This window comes from Aethalodelphis obliquidens, unplaced genomic scaffold, assembly GCF_003676395.1.
Source record: "Aethalodelphis obliquidens isolate GAN/ISIS:26980383/991018 unplaced genomic scaffold, ASM367639v1 scaffold24, whole genome shotgun sequence".
In the NCBI taxonomy this organism is placed as follows: Eukaryota; Metazoa; Chordata; class Mammalia; order Artiodactyla; family Delphinidae; genus Aethalodelphis; species Aethalodelphis obliquidens.
In genome coordinates this window covers 23,257,989-23,276,644 of record NW_020837968.1, presented here as the reverse complement: position 1 = coordinate 23,276,644, position 18,656 = coordinate 23,257,989, and the positions used below count along the sequence as shown (strand labels likewise).

Genomic DNA, 18,656 nt, shown 5'->3' with positions numbered 1-18,656 from the left:
TGGATGAATTGGAAGATTAGGTGTGACATAAATACACTACCACCTGTAAAATACAGACCTAGTGGGAACACGCTGTATAGCACATGGAGTTTAGCTCAGTGGTCTGTGATGACCTAGATGGGCGCGATGCAGGCGACGAGGGAGGGAGGGGATACATATAGCTGTTTCACTTCATTGTACAGTAAAAACTAACACAACATTGTAAAGCAAATATAATTCAATTTAACAAATTTGTTAAAAAATAAAAAGGATCATACGCCATGATCAAGTGGGATTTATCCCAGGGATGCAAGGATTCTTCAACATATGGAAATAAATCAATGTGATACAGAACATTAAGAAACTGAAGAATAAAAACCATACAATCATATCAATAGTGCAGAAAAGGCTTTCAACAAAATTCAACACCCATTTATGATAAAAACTCTCCAGTTAGTGGGCACAGAGGAAACATACCTCAACATAATAAACGCCATATAAGACAACTGCACAGCAAACATCATACTCAATGGTGAAAAACTGAACACATTTCCTCTAAGATCAGAAAAAAGACAAGGATGTGCACTCTTGCCACTTTTATTCAACATAGGTTTGGAAGTCCTAGCCAGGGAAATCAGAGAAGAAAAAGAAATAAAAGGAATCCAAATTGGAAAAGAAGAAGTAAAACTGTCACTGTTGAGAACTTCTCCTGCCAGTGCCCTTGTCCTCACGGTGAGACACAACCATCCTCCAGCTGTGCAGGAGACCTTCCAACACTAGAAGGCTTTACTGGTCCTTGTCCTCACGATAAGACACAACTGGCCCCCACCTCTGCAGGAGACCCTCCAACACTACCAGTCTGAGCCGCGTGGATGAAAGGCTCTTGGTGCTGCAGCCAGGAGTCTATGCTGTGCCTCTGACGTGGGAGAGCCAACTTCAGGACACTGGTCCACAAGAGACCTCCCAGCTCCATGTAATATCAAACGGCAAAAATTTCCCAGAGATCTCCATCTCAACACCAGCACCCAGATTCACTAAATGACCAGCAAGCTACAGAGCTGGACACCCTATGCCAAACAACTAGCAGGACAGGAACACAACCCCACCCATTAGCAGAGAGGCTGCCTAAAATCATAATAAGGCCACAGACACCCCAAAACACACAACCAGACGTGGACCTGCCCACCAGAAAGACAAGATCCAGCCTCATACACCAGAACACAGGCACTAGTCCCCTCCACCAGGAAGCCTACACAACCCACTGAACCAACCTTAGCCACTGGGGGCGGACACCAAAAACAATGGGAACTAAAAACCTGCAGCCTGCAAAAAGGAGACCCCAAACACAGTATGATAAGCAAAATGAGAAGACAGAAAAACACATAGCAGATGAAGGAGCAAGATAAAAACCAACCAGAGCTAACAAATGTAGAGGAAATAGGCAGTCTACCTGAAAAAGAATTCAGAATAATGATAGTAAAGATGATCCAAAATCTTGGAAATATAATAGACAAAATGCAAGAAACATTTAACAAGGACCTAGAAGAACTAAAGAGGAAACAAGCAACGATGAACAACGCAATAACTGAAATTAAAAATACTCTAGAAGGGATCACTAGCAGAATAACTGAGGCAGAAGAACGGATAAGTGACCTGGAAGATAAAATAGTGGAAATAACTACTGCACAGCAGAATAAAGAAAAATGAATGAAAAGAACTGAGGACAGTCTCAGAGACCTCTGGGACAACATTAAACGCACCAACATTCGAATTATAGGGGTTCCAGAAGAAGAAGAGAAAAAGAAAGGGACTTGAGAAAATATTTGAAGAGATTATGGTTGAAAACTTCCCTAATATGAGAAGGAAATAGTTAATCAAGTCCAGGAAGCACAGAGAGTCCCATACAGGAAAAATCCAAGGAGAAACATGCCAAGACACATATTAATCAAACTGTCAAAAATTAAATACAAAGAAAACATATTAAAAGCAGCAAGGGAAAAACAACAAATAACACACAAGGGAATCCCCATAAGGTTAACAGCTGATCTTTCAGCAGAAACTCTGCAAGCCAGAAGGGACTGGCACGACATATTTAAAGTGATGAAGAAGAAAAACCTACAACCAAGATTACTCTACCCAGCAAGGATCTCATTCAGATTTGATGGAGAAATTAAAACCTTTACAGACAAGCAAACGCTGAGAGAGTTCAGCACCACCAAACCAGCTCTACAACAACTGCTAAAGGAACTTCTCTAGGCAAGAAACACAAGAGAAGGAAAAAGACCTACAATAACGAACCCAAAACAATTAAGAAAATGGGAATAGGAACATACATATCGATAATTACCTTAAATGTAAATGGTTTAAATGCTCCCACCAAAAGACATAGATTGGCTGAATGCATACAAAAACAAGACCCATATATTTGCGGTCTACAAGAGACCCACTTCAGACCTAGAGACACATACAGACTGAAAGTAAGGGGATGGAAAAAGATATTTCATGCAAATGGAAACCAAAAGAAAGCTGGAGTAGCAATTCTCATATCAGACAAAACAGAATTTAAATTAAAGACTATTAGAAGAAACAAAGAAGGATACTACATAATGATCAAGGGATCGATCCAAGAAGAAGATATAACAATTGTAAATATTTATGCACCCAACATAGAGCACCTCAATACATAAGGCAAATAATAACAGCCATAAAAGGGGATATTGACAGTAACACATTAATACTAGGGAACTTTAACACCCCACTTTCACCAATGGACAGATCATCCAAAATGAAAATAAATAAGGAAACACAAGCTTTAAATAATACATTAAAAAAGATCGACTTAATTGATATTTATAGGACATTCCATCCAAAAACAACAGAATACACATTTTTCTCAATTGCTCATGGAACATTCTCCAGGATAGATCATATCTTGGGTCACAAATCAAGCCTTGGTAAATTTAAGAAAATTGAAATTGTATCAAGTATCTTTTCCGACCACAATGCTATGAGACTAGATATCAATTACAGGAAAAGATCTGTAAAAAATACAAACACGTGGAGGCAAAACAATACACTACTTAATAACGAAGTGATCACTGAAGAAATCAAAGATGAAATCAAAAAATACCTAGAAACAAATGACAATGGAGACACGATGATGCAAAACCTATGGGATGCAACAAAAGCTGTTCTAAGAGGGAAGTTTATAGCAATACAATCCTACCTTAAGAAACAGGAAACATCTCAGATAAACAACCTAACCTTGCACCTAAAGCAATTAGAGAAAGAAGAAGAAAAAAACCCCAAAGTTAGCAAAATGAAAGAAATCATAAAGATCAGATCAGAAATAAATTAAAAAGAAATGAAGGAAACAATAGCAAAGATCAACAAAACTAAAAGCTGGTTCTTTGAGAAGATAAACAAAATTGATAAACCATAAGCGAGACTCATCAAGAAAAAAGGGAGAAGACTCAAATCAATAGAATTAGAAATGAAAAAGGAGAAGTAACAACTGACATAGCAGAAATACCAAACATCATGAGAGATTACTACAAGCAACTCTATGCCAATAAAATGGACAATCTGGAAGAAATGGACAAATTCTTAGAAATGCACAACCTGCCAAGACTGAATCAGGAAGAAATAGAAAATATGAACAGACCAATCACGAGCACTGAAATTGAAACTGTGATTAAAAATTTTCCAACAAACAAACGCCCAGGACTAGACGGCTTCACAGGCAAATTCTATGAAACATTTAGAGAAGAGCTAACACCTATCCTTCTCAAACTCTTCCAAAATATAGCAGAGGGAGGAACACTACCAAACTCATTCTATGAGGCCACCATCATCCTGATACCAAAACCAGACCAGGATGTCACAAAGAAAGAAAACTACAGGCCAATAGCACTGATGAACATAGATGCAAAAATCCTCAACAAAATACTAGCAAACAGAATCCGACAACACACTAAAAGGATCATACACCATGATCAAGTGGGGTTTATTCCAGGAATGCAAGGATTCTTCAATATATGCAATATCAATCAACGTGATACACCATATTAACAAATAGAAGGAGAAAAACCATATGATCATCTCAACAGATGCAGAGAAAGTTTTCGAGAAAATTCAACACCCATTTATGATAAAAACCCTGCAGAAAGTAGGCATAGAGGGAACTTTCCACAACATAATAAAGGCCATATATGACAAACCAACAGCCAACATCATCCTCAATGGTGAAAAACTGAAACCATTTCCACTAAGATCAGGAACAAGACAAGGTTGCCCACTCTCACCACTATTATTCAACATAGTTTTGGAAGTTTTAGCCACAGAAATCAGAGAAGAATTAGGAAATAAAAGGAATCCAAATCGGAAAAGAAGTAAATCTGTCACTGTTTGCAGATGACATAATACTCTACAGAAAGAATGCTAAAGATGGTACCAGAAAAATACTAGAGCTAATCAATGAATTTGGTAAAGTAGCAGGATACAAAATTAATGCACAGAAATCTCTGGCATTACACTCTGGCATACACTAATGATGAAAAATCTGAAAGTGAAATCAAGAAGACACTCCCATTTACCATCGCAGCAAAAAGAATAAAATACCTAGGAATAAACCTACCTAAGGAGACAAAAGACCAGTATGAAGAAAATTAAAAGACACTGATGAAAGAAATTAAAGATGATACAAATAGATGGAGAGATATACCATGTTCCTGGATTGGAAGAATCAACATTGTGAAAATTACTATACTACCCAAAGCAATCTACAGATTCAATGCAATCCCTATCAAACTACCATTGGCATTTTTCTCAGAACTACAACAAAAAACTTCACAATTTGTATGGAAACACAAAAGACCCCGAATAGTCAAACCAATCTTGAGAACGAAAAACGGAGTTGGAGGAATCAGGCTCCCTGACTTCAGACTATACTACAAAGCTACAGTAATCAAGACAGTATGGTACTGGCACAAAAACAGAAAGATAGATCAATGGAACAGGATAGAGAGTCCAGAGATAAACCCATGCACATATGGTCACCTTGTCTTTGATGAAGGAGGCAGGAATGTACAGTGTAGAAAGGACAGCCTCTTCAATAAGTGGTGCTAGGAAAACTGGACAGGTACATGTAAAAGTATGAGAGTAGAACACTCTCTAACACCATACACAAAAATAAGCTCAAAATGGATTAAAGACCTAAATGTAAGGCCAGAAGCTCTCAAACTCTTAGAGGAAAACATAGGCAGGACACTCTATGACATAAATCACAGCAAGATCCTTTTTCACCCATCTCCTAGAGAAATAGAAATAAAAACAAAAATAAAGAAATGGGACCTAATGAAACTTCAAAGCTTTTGCACAGCAAAGGTAACCATAAACAAGACCAAAAGACAACTCTCAGAATGGGAGAAAATATTTGCAAATGAAGCAACTGACAAAGGATTAATCTCCAAAATTTACAAGCAGCTCATGCAGCTCAATAACAAAAAAACAAACAACCGAATCCAAAAATGGGCAGATGACCTAAATAGACATTTCTCCAAAGAAGATATACAGATTGGCAACAAATACATGAAAGAATGCTCAACATCAATAATCATTAGAGAAATGCACATCAAAACTACAATGAGATATCATCTCACACCAGTCAGAATGGTCATCATCAGAAAATCTAGAAACAATAAATGCTGGAGAGGGTGTGGGGAAAAGGGAACACTCTTGCAGTGCTGGTGGGAATGTGAATTGGTACAGCCACTATGGAGAACAGTATGGAGGTTCCTTAAACAATTAAAATAGAACTACCATATGACCCAGCAATCCCAGTACTGGGCATATTCCCTGAGAAAACCATAATTCAAAAAGAGTCATGTAACAAAATGTTCATTGCAGCTGTATTTACAATAGCCAGGACATGGAAGCAACCTAAGTGTCCATCATCGGATGAATGGAATAAGAAGATGTGGCACATATATACAATGGAATATTACTGAGCCATAAAAAGAAACGAAATTGAGTTATTTGTAGTGAGGTGGATGGACCTAGAAGCTGTCATACAGAGTGAAGTAAGTCAGAAAGAGAAAGACAAATACCGTATGCTAACACATATATATGGAATCTGCAAAAGAAAAAAATGTCATGAAGAACCCAGGGGTAAGACAGGAATAAAGACACAGACCTAACAGAGAATGGACTTGAGGATATGGGGCGGGGGAAGTTTAAGCTGTGACAAAGTGAGAGAGTGGCATGGACATATATACACTACCAAACGTAAAATAGATAGCTAGTGGGAAGCAGCCGCATAGCACAGGGAGATCAGCTCGGTGCTTTGTGACCACCTAGAGGGGTGGGATAGGGAGCGTGGGAAGCATGGAGACGCACGAGGGAAGAGATATGGGAACATATGTATATGTATAACTGATTCACTTTGTTATAAAGCATAAACTAACACACCGTTGTAAAGCAATTATACTCCAATAAAGATGTTAAAAAAATAAAACTCTCACTGTTTGCATGATACTATACATCAAAAATCCTAAAAATGCTACCAGAAAACTAATAGAACTAATCAATGAATTTGGTAAAGTTGCAGGTCACAAAACTCATACATAGAAAGCTGTTGCATTTCTATATACTAAAGACAAAGATCAGAAAGAGATTTTAACAAAACAATCCCATTTACCATTGTATCAAAAAAGAATAAAATATCTAGGAATAAACCTACCTAAGGAGACAAAAGACATGAAGTCTGAAAACTCTAAGACACTGATGAAAGAAACTGAAGACACTGCAAACCATTGGAAAAAGAGACCGTGTTCTTGCATTGGAAGAATCAATGTGGTCAAAATGACTATACTGTCCAAGGCAATCTACAGATTCAATGTAATTCCTATCAAATTATCAATGGCATTTTTCAAAGAATTAGAACAAAAAATTTTAAAATTTGTATGGAAACAGAAAAGCCCATGTATAGCCAAAACAATCCCAAGAAAGACAAACGGTGCTGGGAGAATCAGGCTATCTGACTTCAGACTGTACTACAAAGCTACAGTCATCAAAACAGTATGGTACTGTCACAAAAACACAGAAATATAGATCAATGGAACGGGATAGAAAGTACAGAGATAAACCACACACCTATATTCACCTAATCTATGATAAAGGAGGCAAGAATACACAATGGAGGAATTCTCAATAAGAGACACTGGGAAAACTGGACAACTAGATGTAAAAGAATGAAATTAGAACATTCTCTAACACCATACACAAAAATAAATCCAAATGCATTAAAGACCTAAATGTAACACCAGATACTATAAAACTCTTAGAGAAAAACATGGGCAGAACACTCTCTGACATAAATGGCAGCAACGGCTTTTTTGATCCACCTCTGAAAGTTATGAAAATAAAAACAAAAATAAATGTGATCTAATTAAACATAAGAGCTTTTGCACAGCAAAGGAAACCATAAACAAAACGAAAAGAAAACCCATAGAATGGGAGAAAATATCTACAAACGAAGCAACGGACAAGGGATTAATCTCCAAAGCATACAAAGAGCTCATACAGCTCAGTATCAAAAAAACAAACCCATTTAAAAAATGGGCCAAAGATCTGAACAGGTATTTCTCCAAAGAAGACATACAAATGACCAAGAGACAGATGAAAAGTTGCTCAACATCACTTATTATTAGAGAAATGCAAACCAAAAGTACAATGAGGTACCACCTCACATGGGTCAGAATGGCCATCATTAAAAAATTTAGAAAGAAGAAATGCTGGAGAGGGTGTGGAGAAAACGGAACCCTCTTGCACTGCTGGTGGGAATGTAAACCAGTACAGCCACTATGGAGAACAGTATGAAGATTCCTTAAAAAACTAAAAATAAAGCTACCATAGGATCCAGCAATCCCATTCCTGGGCATATACCCAGAGAAAAACCATAATTCGAAAAGATACATGCACCCCAATGTTCACTGCATTACTATTTACAACAGCCAGGACATGGAAGCAACCTAAATATCCACAAATGGAGGAATGGGTAAGGAAGAGGTGGTTCATATATACAATGGAATATTACTCAGCCATAAGAAAGAATGAAATAATGCCACTTTCAGCGACATGGTTGGATCTAGAGTTTGTCATACTGAGTGAAGTAAGTCAGACAGAGAAAACAACATCATATGATATCATTTATATGTGGAATCTAAAGAAATGGTACAAATGAACCCATTTACAAAATAGAAGTTGAGTCACAGATGTCAAAAATAAACTTGTGGTTATCAGGGTGTAAGGGAGGGAAAGGGATAAATTGGGAGAATCAAATTTGACATGTACATACCATATATAGAACAGATAAATAATAAGAACCTGAAGAAGAGCACAAGGAACTCTATTCAGTACTTTATAATGACCTATGTGGGAACAGAATCTAAAAAAGAGTGGATATATGTATATGCATAACTGACTCTGCTTTACAGCAGAAACTAACACAACATTGTAAATCAACTATACTCCAATTAAAAAATGCAAAAAAAATAAGAAGAATGAAAAACTGATGTAACCAAAAGCTCGTTCTTTGAGAAAATCAATAAAATTGATACATCTCTAGCCAGATTATTCAGAAAAAGAAAGCAAGAGGATGCAAATAACCAATATCAGGAATGAGAGAGGTAACATCATTACAGTTTCTACAGATACTGAAAAGATCCCAAGGGAGTATTATAAACAACTTTACGTTCATAAAATCAACAACTTATATGAAGTGAACAAATTCCTTGAAAGGTTCAAATTCAAAGGTTACTCAAGAAGAAATAGGTAACTTGAATATCCTATATCTATCAAGGAAATTGAATTTGTGGTCAAAAACCTTTCAACAAGAAAACTAGGACCAGATGGTTCACTGGTGAATATGTCTGTAGATACATGTAGAAATTCTAAAAATTTTAGAAATGAATGCCTTCACTCCTTTTCAATAATATTTGCTATCTATAATCTTGGTAATTTCCCCAAATGTCAAGTTACACTGTCTTAATCATTCAGTAGCATCTCTAATTCAAAGAAAAGTAGCAAGAGATAGGGAAAATAACCAAGTATATTTATTAATTCAACTAAAACCCAAAGATGTCACTCTAAATATACAGAATAGAGTTAACAGAACTAGTGTTATTTGAACAAACAGTGGGTAATACTAAGTAATTTCATTTTCATTAACAAGTTTTTAAAAATCAAGTAATACTATATTACCACAAAGCTCTTTGTGCTAGGTAGTCTCCAAAAATGGCAGACACTAATTCCTCCAGCCCCGACTCCCTGTATGTACATGCCATTCCTCCCATGAAGAAGTGAAGTCAACTTTCCCTCTCCCTGGGCTGGCTTTGTGTCCAGCTTTAAACACAAAATACCATCAAAGTGATAGAGTGCCAGTTCCGGACTTAGCCTTTAAGTCTGGGAGCGTATGCTTTCTCCCTCTTGGAAAAGTTTCATTCTTAAAAGTCAGCTCTCATGCTGTAAGGAAGTCCAGGCTATCTGCTGAAGAGAAAGGCCATATGGAGAGGCCCTGGAATATGAGACATCATATGAAGAGAGAGCTCACTGGAGGAGAACCAAAAATCCAGACATGGGAGAACGGCTTTCATGGATTTTCCAGCCCAGTCCATGTGCCAGCTGAATGCAGCTGCTTGAAAAGTCCAACTGAGACCAGCAGAATTGCCCAGGCAAACCACAAAATCAGAAGAAATTATATACTGTCATTGTTTTAAGATATTAAACTTAGGAACTTTACTTCACAGCAGTGAAGAACTGAGAGACATTATTCTCATAAATAAGGCATAATGTTATTTTTATTGCTCACAACTTCATTTGAACAGTAATCACCTAATTTTATATCTAAAAACACTGGAAAATGATACTTGCTGTGTCCCATTACTAAATATCATATAAACTGAAAATGAATTCTGGGGATAAAAATTAGAAAATAAGTTGTAAATTTCTTTATGACATTTTCACATGAAAAGCAATATATAATAATGAAGTAGTACTATATTCTTTAAGGATTGTAATTCTTAGGGACAAGGAGGTTTTAAAAAAGGATGACAGACTTAACGCTAAATTTCAAAGCTTCTGTCAGTACGTCAATCTTAAAAAAAAAAGAGGAATTTACATGGAAACTTATATTACTAACGAAAATTTACATTACTATATAAAATTTATATTACTATATGATAAAATCAGAAACATTTATCATATCTCTTTTGATAAAACTTTGGAAAATTAAAATTATCTTTGATACCAAATGTTCATCTTCAGTGCGGTATACACGGTGATTATCTAGTCTTTACAAATGAAATGTGAACTATTTTCCTCTTTTGGATGGTGTTAAGGGAAAAGACACAATAAGATTTTAATTAAAAATAAGAGCATAACATACTATTTACAATAGCCAAGATATAGAAGCAAACTAAGTGTCCATCAACACATGAATGGATAAAGATATGATACACACACACACACACACACACACACCACACAATGGAATATTACTCAGCCATGAAAAAAGAACAAAATAATGCCATTTGCAACAACGTGGATGGACCTAGAGATTATCATACTAAGTGAAGGTAAGTCAGAGAAATACAAATATTACATCACTTATATGTGGAAACTTTTTAAAAAGTACAAATGAATTATTTCCAAAACAGAAACAGACTCACAGACATAGAAAACAATCTATGGTTACCAAAGGGGAAACCAACACAAATTGTAAATCAACTAACACAATACCGTATATTAGCTACACTTCAATAAAAGAAGTTTAAAAATAAGAGCTGAAACTAGTGCAATATTATAAATCAACAATATTTCAATAAAAAAAAATTTTTTAAGAGCATAAGACACTCTCCAGAAAAATTAACCCTCTAAAACCCAAACCTAAGAATTTATTAGGGAAATATTTTACAGAGTTATACTCTTTCTTTTACATAATGTCTCACATATCAACGTGGCTGTTTTAGGTTAAGAGATGCATGTGCATATACAAAAAGTATACTTAATAAGTATATTCAAATCACACACACTAGAATGTAAGAAAAAGATTTTCTAGCCCCCAAATTAGGTTACAAATATTTATATATAATTGAAGAGGAATACAAGGAAAAAAATACAATGGTTTTAGCATATTTGGTCAAAAAAGATTAATTCCACATATATTTACAATGTAAGAGATAAACCAAATAAGGCCCATGGAGTGAAAGGAGGCTTTCAAGAAGTTCACCTCTCTGCCCGCTTCCTCTAGTGCTTTTGCCCAAGGAAGGGGAAGCTCTAATCTTATTAGTCAACTTCTACAACACTGATTATGCTGCTCCTCCCTCTGAGTAGGAAGTGAGAGATCACTTGATTTCAACAGGTCTGTTCTTTTATTCCTCTCCTCTGTATGCTAGCCATTGTTATCAGTTATGGTAGTCAGGCAGTAAGAAAATTCCAAGAACTGGAATCAGACATAATGGGAATATAGGAGGTACTGATTATACTTCTTAGCTAAGTCATGAGATGATAAACAGCTGCTCCCAGAGAGGCCTACATTGGTTACTTGAAAACTAAGCAGAATTTTTATTCCCATTTGACTGTTAATCCTTTTATGCTGTGCCGCTTCACATACATGACAGGGTATAGATAATGGCAGCTTGGCAGACCAAGATTAAGCATTCCTGCGTCCTCTAGTCCAGCAGACCCCAACCTTCATTTTTGTGTAATTATTTCGTGGAAGACAATTTTAACACGGACTGAGGGTGGGAGGGATGGTTGAGGCAGTAATGCAAGCGATGGGGAGCAACGGGGAGTGACACATGAAGCTTCGCTCGCTCACTCGCTGCTCACCTCCTGCTGTGCGGCCTGGCAGGGGCGGGGGTGTGTGTGGATGAGGGGGTGTTGGGGACCACTGCTCTAATCAAATTCCTTTGAAAAATCATCTTTAATTTAAACAAAGATTACCACTTGAATCTGGTTGCAAGGCCTTTGCCTCTTCTCTCCACCACCAGTATCCTTCCCTCTCCAAGAGTTTCAAGCTGTAGAGCAGACACTATGGCAATACTCTACCACATTTGTCTGATCAATGTAACAGAGAGCAGTTAAGACAATTCTCAGCATAGCTACCAAAATCAGTAGGTATTCTCTTCATCCTAGTGCCCATTTGTCAAAAAGTGAACAAAGAAGAAAATATATTCTGTAAATTATGAGAAGGATATTCATTTTTTAAAAACATCTTTATTGGAGTATAATTGCTTTACAATGGTGTGTTAATTTCTGCTATATAACAAAGTGAATCAGCTTTACATAAATATACATCCCCATATCTCTTCCCTCTTGTGTCTCCCTCCCACCCACCCTATGCCCCCTGCAAGTGGACACAAAGCACCAAGCTGATCTCCCTGTGCTATGTGGCTGCTTCCCACTAGCTAGCTATTTTACATTTGGTAGTATATATATGTCCATGCCACTCTCTCATTCGTCCCAGCTTACCCTTCCCCTTCCCCGTTTCCTCAAGCCCATTATCTACGTCTGTGTCTTTATTCCTTCCCGTCCTGCCCCTAGGTTATACAGAACCAGTTTTTAATTTTTTTTTTTAGATTCCATATACATGTGTTAGCATATGGTATTTGTTTTCTCTTTCTGTCTTACTTCACTCTTGTATGACATATTCTAGGTCCAACAAGCTCACTACAAATAACTCAATTTCGTTTCTTTTTATGGCTCAGTAATATTCCATTGTATACATTTGTCACATCTTCTTTATCCATTCATCTGTCGATGGACACTTAGGTTGCTTCCATGTCTTGGCTATTGTAAATAGAGCTGCAATGAACATTGTGGTACATGACTCTTTTTGAATTATGGTGTTCTCAGGGTATATGCCCAGTAGTGGGATTGCTGGGTCAAATGGTAGTTCTATTTTTAGTTTTTTAAGGAACCTTCATACTGTTCACCATACTGGCTCTATCAATTTACATTCCCACCAGCAGTGCAAAACGGTTCCCTTTTCTCCACACCCACACCCTCTCCAGCATTTACTGTTTGTAGAATTTTTGATGATGGCCATTCTGACTACTGTAAGGTGATACCTCATTGTGATTTTTATTTGCATTTCCTAATGATTAGTGATACCGAGAATCCTTTCATGTGTTTGCTGGCAATCTGTATATCTCCTTTGGAGAAATGTCTATTTAGATCTTCTGCCCATTTTTGGATTGGGTTGTTTGTTTTTTTGATATTGAGCTGCATGAGCTGCCTGTGTATTTTGCAGATTAATCCTTTGTCATCTTCGTTTGCAAATATTTTCTCCCATTCTGAGGGTTGTCTTTTCATCTTGTTTATGTTTTCCTTTGCTTTGCATAAGTTTTAAGTTTCATTAGGTCCCATTTTTTTATTTTTGTTTTTATTTCCATTTCTCTGCGAGGTGGGTCAAAAACGATCTTGCTGTGATGTATGTCTTAGAGTGTTCTTCCTGTTTTCCTCTAAGAGTTTGATAGTGCCTGGCCTTACATTTAGGTCTTTACTCCATTTTGAGTTCATTTTTGTGTAAGGTATTAAGGAGTGTTCTAATTTCATTCTTTTACATGTACCTGTCCAGTTTTCCCAGCACCACTTATTGAAGAGGCTGTTTTTTTCCATTGTATATTCTTACCTCCTTTATCAAGATAAGGTGACCATTTGTGTGGGGGTTTATCTCTGGGCTTTCTATCCTGTTCCATTGACCTATATTTCTGTTTTTGTGCCAGTACCATACTGCCTTGATTACTGTAGCTTTGTAGTAGTGTCTGAAGTCAGGGAACTCGATTCCTCCAGCTCCGGGTTTCTTTCTCAAGATTGTTTTGGCTATTTGGGGTCTTTTGTGTTTTCATACAAATTATGAAATGTTTTGTACTAGTTCTGTGAAAAATGCCATTCGTAGTTTGATAGGGATTGCACTGAATCTGTAGATTGCTTTGGGTAGTATAGTCATTTTCACAATGTTGATTCTTCCAATCCAAGAACATGGTATATCTCTCCATCTGTTTGTATTTAATTTATTTCATCAGTGTCTTATAGTTTTCTGCATACAGGTCTTTTGTCTCCTTAGGTAGGTTTATTCCTAGGTATTTCACTCTATTTGTTGCAGTGGTAAATGGGAGTGTTTCCTTAATTTCTCCTTCATATTTTTCATCATTAGTGTATAGGAATGCAGGAGATTTCTGTGCATTAATTTTGTATCCTGCTACTTTACCAAATTCATTGATTAGCTCTAGTAGTTTTTTGGTAGCATCTCTGGGATTCTCTATGTATAGTATCATGTCATCTGCAAACAGTGAGAGTTTTACTTCTTCTTTTCTGATTTGGATTCATTTTTTTTTCTTCTCTGATTGCTGTGGCTAAAACTTCCAAAACTATGTTGAATTATAGTGGTGAGAGGGGCAACCTTGTCTTGCTCTAGATCTTAGTGGAAATGGTTTCAGTTTTTCACCAGTGAGAACAAAGTTGGCTGTGGCATACATGGCCTTTATTATGTTGAGGTAAGTTCCCTCTATGCTTACTTTCTGGAGAGTTTTTATCATTAATCAATTATCAAAAGTTCAAAATTTTGAATTTTGTCAAAAGCTTTTTCTTGTGAAAGCTTTTATCGAGATGATCATATGGTTTTTCTCCTTCAATTTGTTAATATGGTGTATCACATTGATTGATTTGTGTAAATTGAAAAATCCTTGCGTTCCTGGGATAAACCCCACTTGATCATGGTGTATGATCATTTTAATGTGCTGTTGGATTCTGTTTGCTAGTATTTTTTTGAGGATTTATGCATCTATGTTCATCAGTGATATTGGCCTGTAGTTTCCTTTTCTTGTGACATCTTTGTCTGGTTTTGCTATCAGGGTGATGGTGGCCTCATAGAATGAGTTTGGGAGTGTTCCTCCCTCTGCTATATTTTGGAAGAGTTTGAGAAGGATAGGTGTTAGCTCTTCTCTAAATGTTTGATAGAATTCGCCTGTGAAGCCATCTGGTCCTGGGCTTTTGTTTGTTGGAAGATTTTTAAATCACAGTTTCAATTTCAGTGCTTGTGATCAGTCTGTTCATTTTTTCTATTTCTTCCTGGTTCAGTCTCAGAAGGTTGTGCTTTTAAAGAATTTGTCCATTTTTTCCAGGTTGCCCATTTTACTGGCATAGAGTTGCTTGTAGTCATCCCTCATGATCCTTTGTATTTCTGCTGTGTCAGTTGTTATGTCTCCTTTTTCATTTCTAATTCTATTGATTTGAGTCTTCTCCCTTTTTCTCTTGATGAGTCTGGCTAATGGTTTATTAATTTTGTTTATGTTCTCAAAGAACCAGCTCTTAGTTTTTTTGATCTTAGCTATTGTTTCCTTCATTTCTTTTTCATTTATTTCTGATCTGATCTTTATGATTTCTTTCCTTCTTCTAAATTTGGGGTTTTTTTGTTCTTCTTTCTCTAACTGCTTCAGGTGTAAGGTTAGGTTGTTTATTTGAGATGTTTCTTGTTTTTTGAGGTAGGTATTGCTATAAACTTCCCTCTTAGAACTGCTTTTGCTGAATTCCTTAGGTTTTGGGTCCTCGTGTTTTCATTGTCATTTGTTTCTAGGTATTTTTTGATTTCCTCTTTGATTTCTTCAGTGATATCTTGGTTATTTAGTAGTATTGTTTAGCCTCCATGTATTTGTATTTTTCACAGATTTTTTTCTTGTAATTGATATTTAGTCTCATAGCGTTGTGGTCAGAAAAGATACATGATATGATTTCAATTTTCTTGAATTTGCCAAGGCTTGATTTGTGACCAAGATATAATCTATCCTGGAGAATGTTCCATGAACACTTGAGAAGAAAGTGTATTCTGTTGTTTTTGGATGGAATGTCCACATCTGCTGGTGTGTATTGGGGTGTCTGTGACTTTATTATGATTTTAGGCAGCCTTCCCACTAATGGGTAGGGTTGTGTTCCTGTCTTGCTAGTTGTTTGGCATAGGGTGTCCAGCACTGTAGCTTGCTGGTTGTTGAGTGTAGCTGGCTCTTCCTGTTGAGGTGGAGATCTCTGAGAGAGCTTTCGCCATTTGATATTACATGGGGCCAGGAGGTCTCTGGTGGACGAATGTCCTGAACTCGGCTCTCCCACCTCAGAGGCTCAGGCTTGACACCTGGACGGAGCACCAAGACCCTGTCAGCCACACAGCCATGTATGTGGGGAGTTTCTTGCCTTTTGGGAAGTCTGAGGTCTTCTGCCAGCGTTCAGTACATGTTCTGTAGGAGCTGTTCCTCATGTAAATGTATTTTTGATGTATTCGTGGAGAGGAAGGTGAGCTACATGCCTTACTCCTCCGCCATCCTGAAGCTATCTCTTAGAGAAGGATATTCTTATCTGAAAATATTTGTGTTTACAATCTAAAATTTAAAGTAATCTGAACTTGTACATTCTTTTTATAACTGAAATTCATAAAGGATATATAGCTGACTCTTGAACAACATGGGTTTGAGTTCTGTGGATCCATTTACATGTGGATTTTTTCCTACTCATTTTTTTGATCCACTGTTGGTTGAATCCTCAAATGCAGAGCCACAGATACAAAACAAGAGTGCATATGGAGGAAATGTTGCATCAGAGGAACCACAGATAGGGAGAACTGGGACACAGAGGGCCGACTATAACTTATTTTAACTATAACTTAATTTTAACTGTGCAGAGGGCAGCTCACCAAGCTTCTGTGTTGTTCATGTGTCAACTGTAGTTTTAGAGTCATCTTAAGGAAGTGATAGTAATATTTCACCCTTTTGAACCAAGTTATTATGATTGTTATAGCATAGTTAGTGGTACAAATGTTCTTTTTCTGGACTCTTTGTTATTTCAAACTTTTTATACTATTTCATATTAAATAAAAATTTTAAATTACAATGGAAATAAGATATAGGCTAAATAAGACAATAGACCCCGACCTCCCAAATTCAAAATACTTCTATTAATTTTTCATTTTGGAGGCTTACTTTCAACAAGAGAATTCTAGGAGACTCCAGTTTAAAAATGTGTGAATGTTTAATTATCTTTATGTGGATAAAGTAGAATACTAGCTAATAATAGCTAATATTCATTGAGCACTTAGTATATACGTACTTCACATATATTCCAAACTATATGTTAATCCTCACAACTCTATGAGGTAAGTACCACTGTAATCTTCCTTTTATAGATGAAGGGACTAAAGGACAGAAAGATTAAGGGACTTTCCCCACAATTACACACACTGTAGACCCAGGACATGAACTCAAGCAGTAGGACAACAAAAACCTCACTTTCTACCAGTATTCTATAATATTAAAATTCTACTGATTTTTCCAAGGGTGCTCTAATATAAAATGAAATTAACTAATATGCAAGCACTGTGTAAATGCAACAATTTGACATACTATTTTGAGAAACAGAGTACAAATATAAGAGAGCCTATCTGTATAATTTTGTTTCTAATATAGTTCGTTTATGTTATGACTATAACAATTATAGAGATTATAGAAGCTCAAGATACGTGAATCAAAAAAAAGTAGACTGCATACTGAAGTTGCATAGTGTGTAAAGTCATTATATGCTTGAATAAGATATTTAACTTCTTTAAATATCATAGGACTCAACTGTAAAATGGGATAACAGTACCTACCTCATATGATTCCTATGAGGATCAAATGAGATAACACATATAAAAGTACTGCTCAGAGCCTAGCACAAAATAAGCATATAATAAATCTTTATAAGTGATAATTACTGAAGGTGATAAATTCTAAGATAATCAACACTGGTAAAAAAACAGGAAAACGTATTATGCTTTAATAATTATTTACAACCTGCCTTAACAGAAAAAGAAGGATCTTCCATAGTTTTCCATTTTTATATCTTTCAAAATGGTTGTCTCTCTTCATTCAAAGTTCTTCTGCAAATTTTCATATTCATTTCCAAAATTCTTACATCTATCAGTAACAGTATTTCTAGTTAGAGTGTTATAAACTTCCCACTTTCAACCTCTAACTGCCTAAACAGCATCTTACTATTAATCTTTCTTATTAAGAAGTTCTGCAGCAGTCTAGCTTGTTACTGAACAAGGTAGTTTATTACTCAAAGGGTGACAATAATCAGGATATGACTTTAAATTTATAAGCATAGTCAAATTTCAAATTAATTGTGTACATGTGCATATACATGAGCAAAAGCAGCTTTTTTCTCTCTGAGAAGGTGGGTAAAGCTAGATTGTATTTTTGTCTTTGCAGTACCTGAGGAACAAGGGCAGAGTGTTGTTAAGGTGATTCAAAAGAAAACAGGGATAAAATTCAACTAACAAATAGAGGATTATTCTTCAAGGAAGACATACAGGGTTCTCAGACATTTGGCCAAGATCAAGTATAGAATATTATTCTAATTAGAATAGAAATTTCAGGTAAGGAAAGGATGATTAACTAAATCTAAGTTGTAACTGTAAAGCTCAGCAAGTTCCCATGGTTAGCACATAGGAAAAAGAGGATTTGAATTCAGGCAGTTTAACTCCAAAGAGTTCTTAATCACTGTGCTAATACCAAATTACATGGATCATTACCTTAAGAATTAGCATTTTCCTACCTGAAGATTAATTTAAAATCTATTATAACAAATAT

The 18,656-nt window shown here is 36.2% G+C and overlaps 1 protein-coding gene across 3 annotated transcripts in view; it reads right to left on the bottom strand.

Moving 5' to 3' along the window:
* The window catches only part of AKT3 (AKT serine/threonine kinase 3), a 397,863-nt gene that overhangs the window by 168,276 nt on the left and 210,931 nt on the right, over positions 1 to 18,656 (bottom strand). The gene's annotated exons all lie outside the window — the stretch shown is intronic.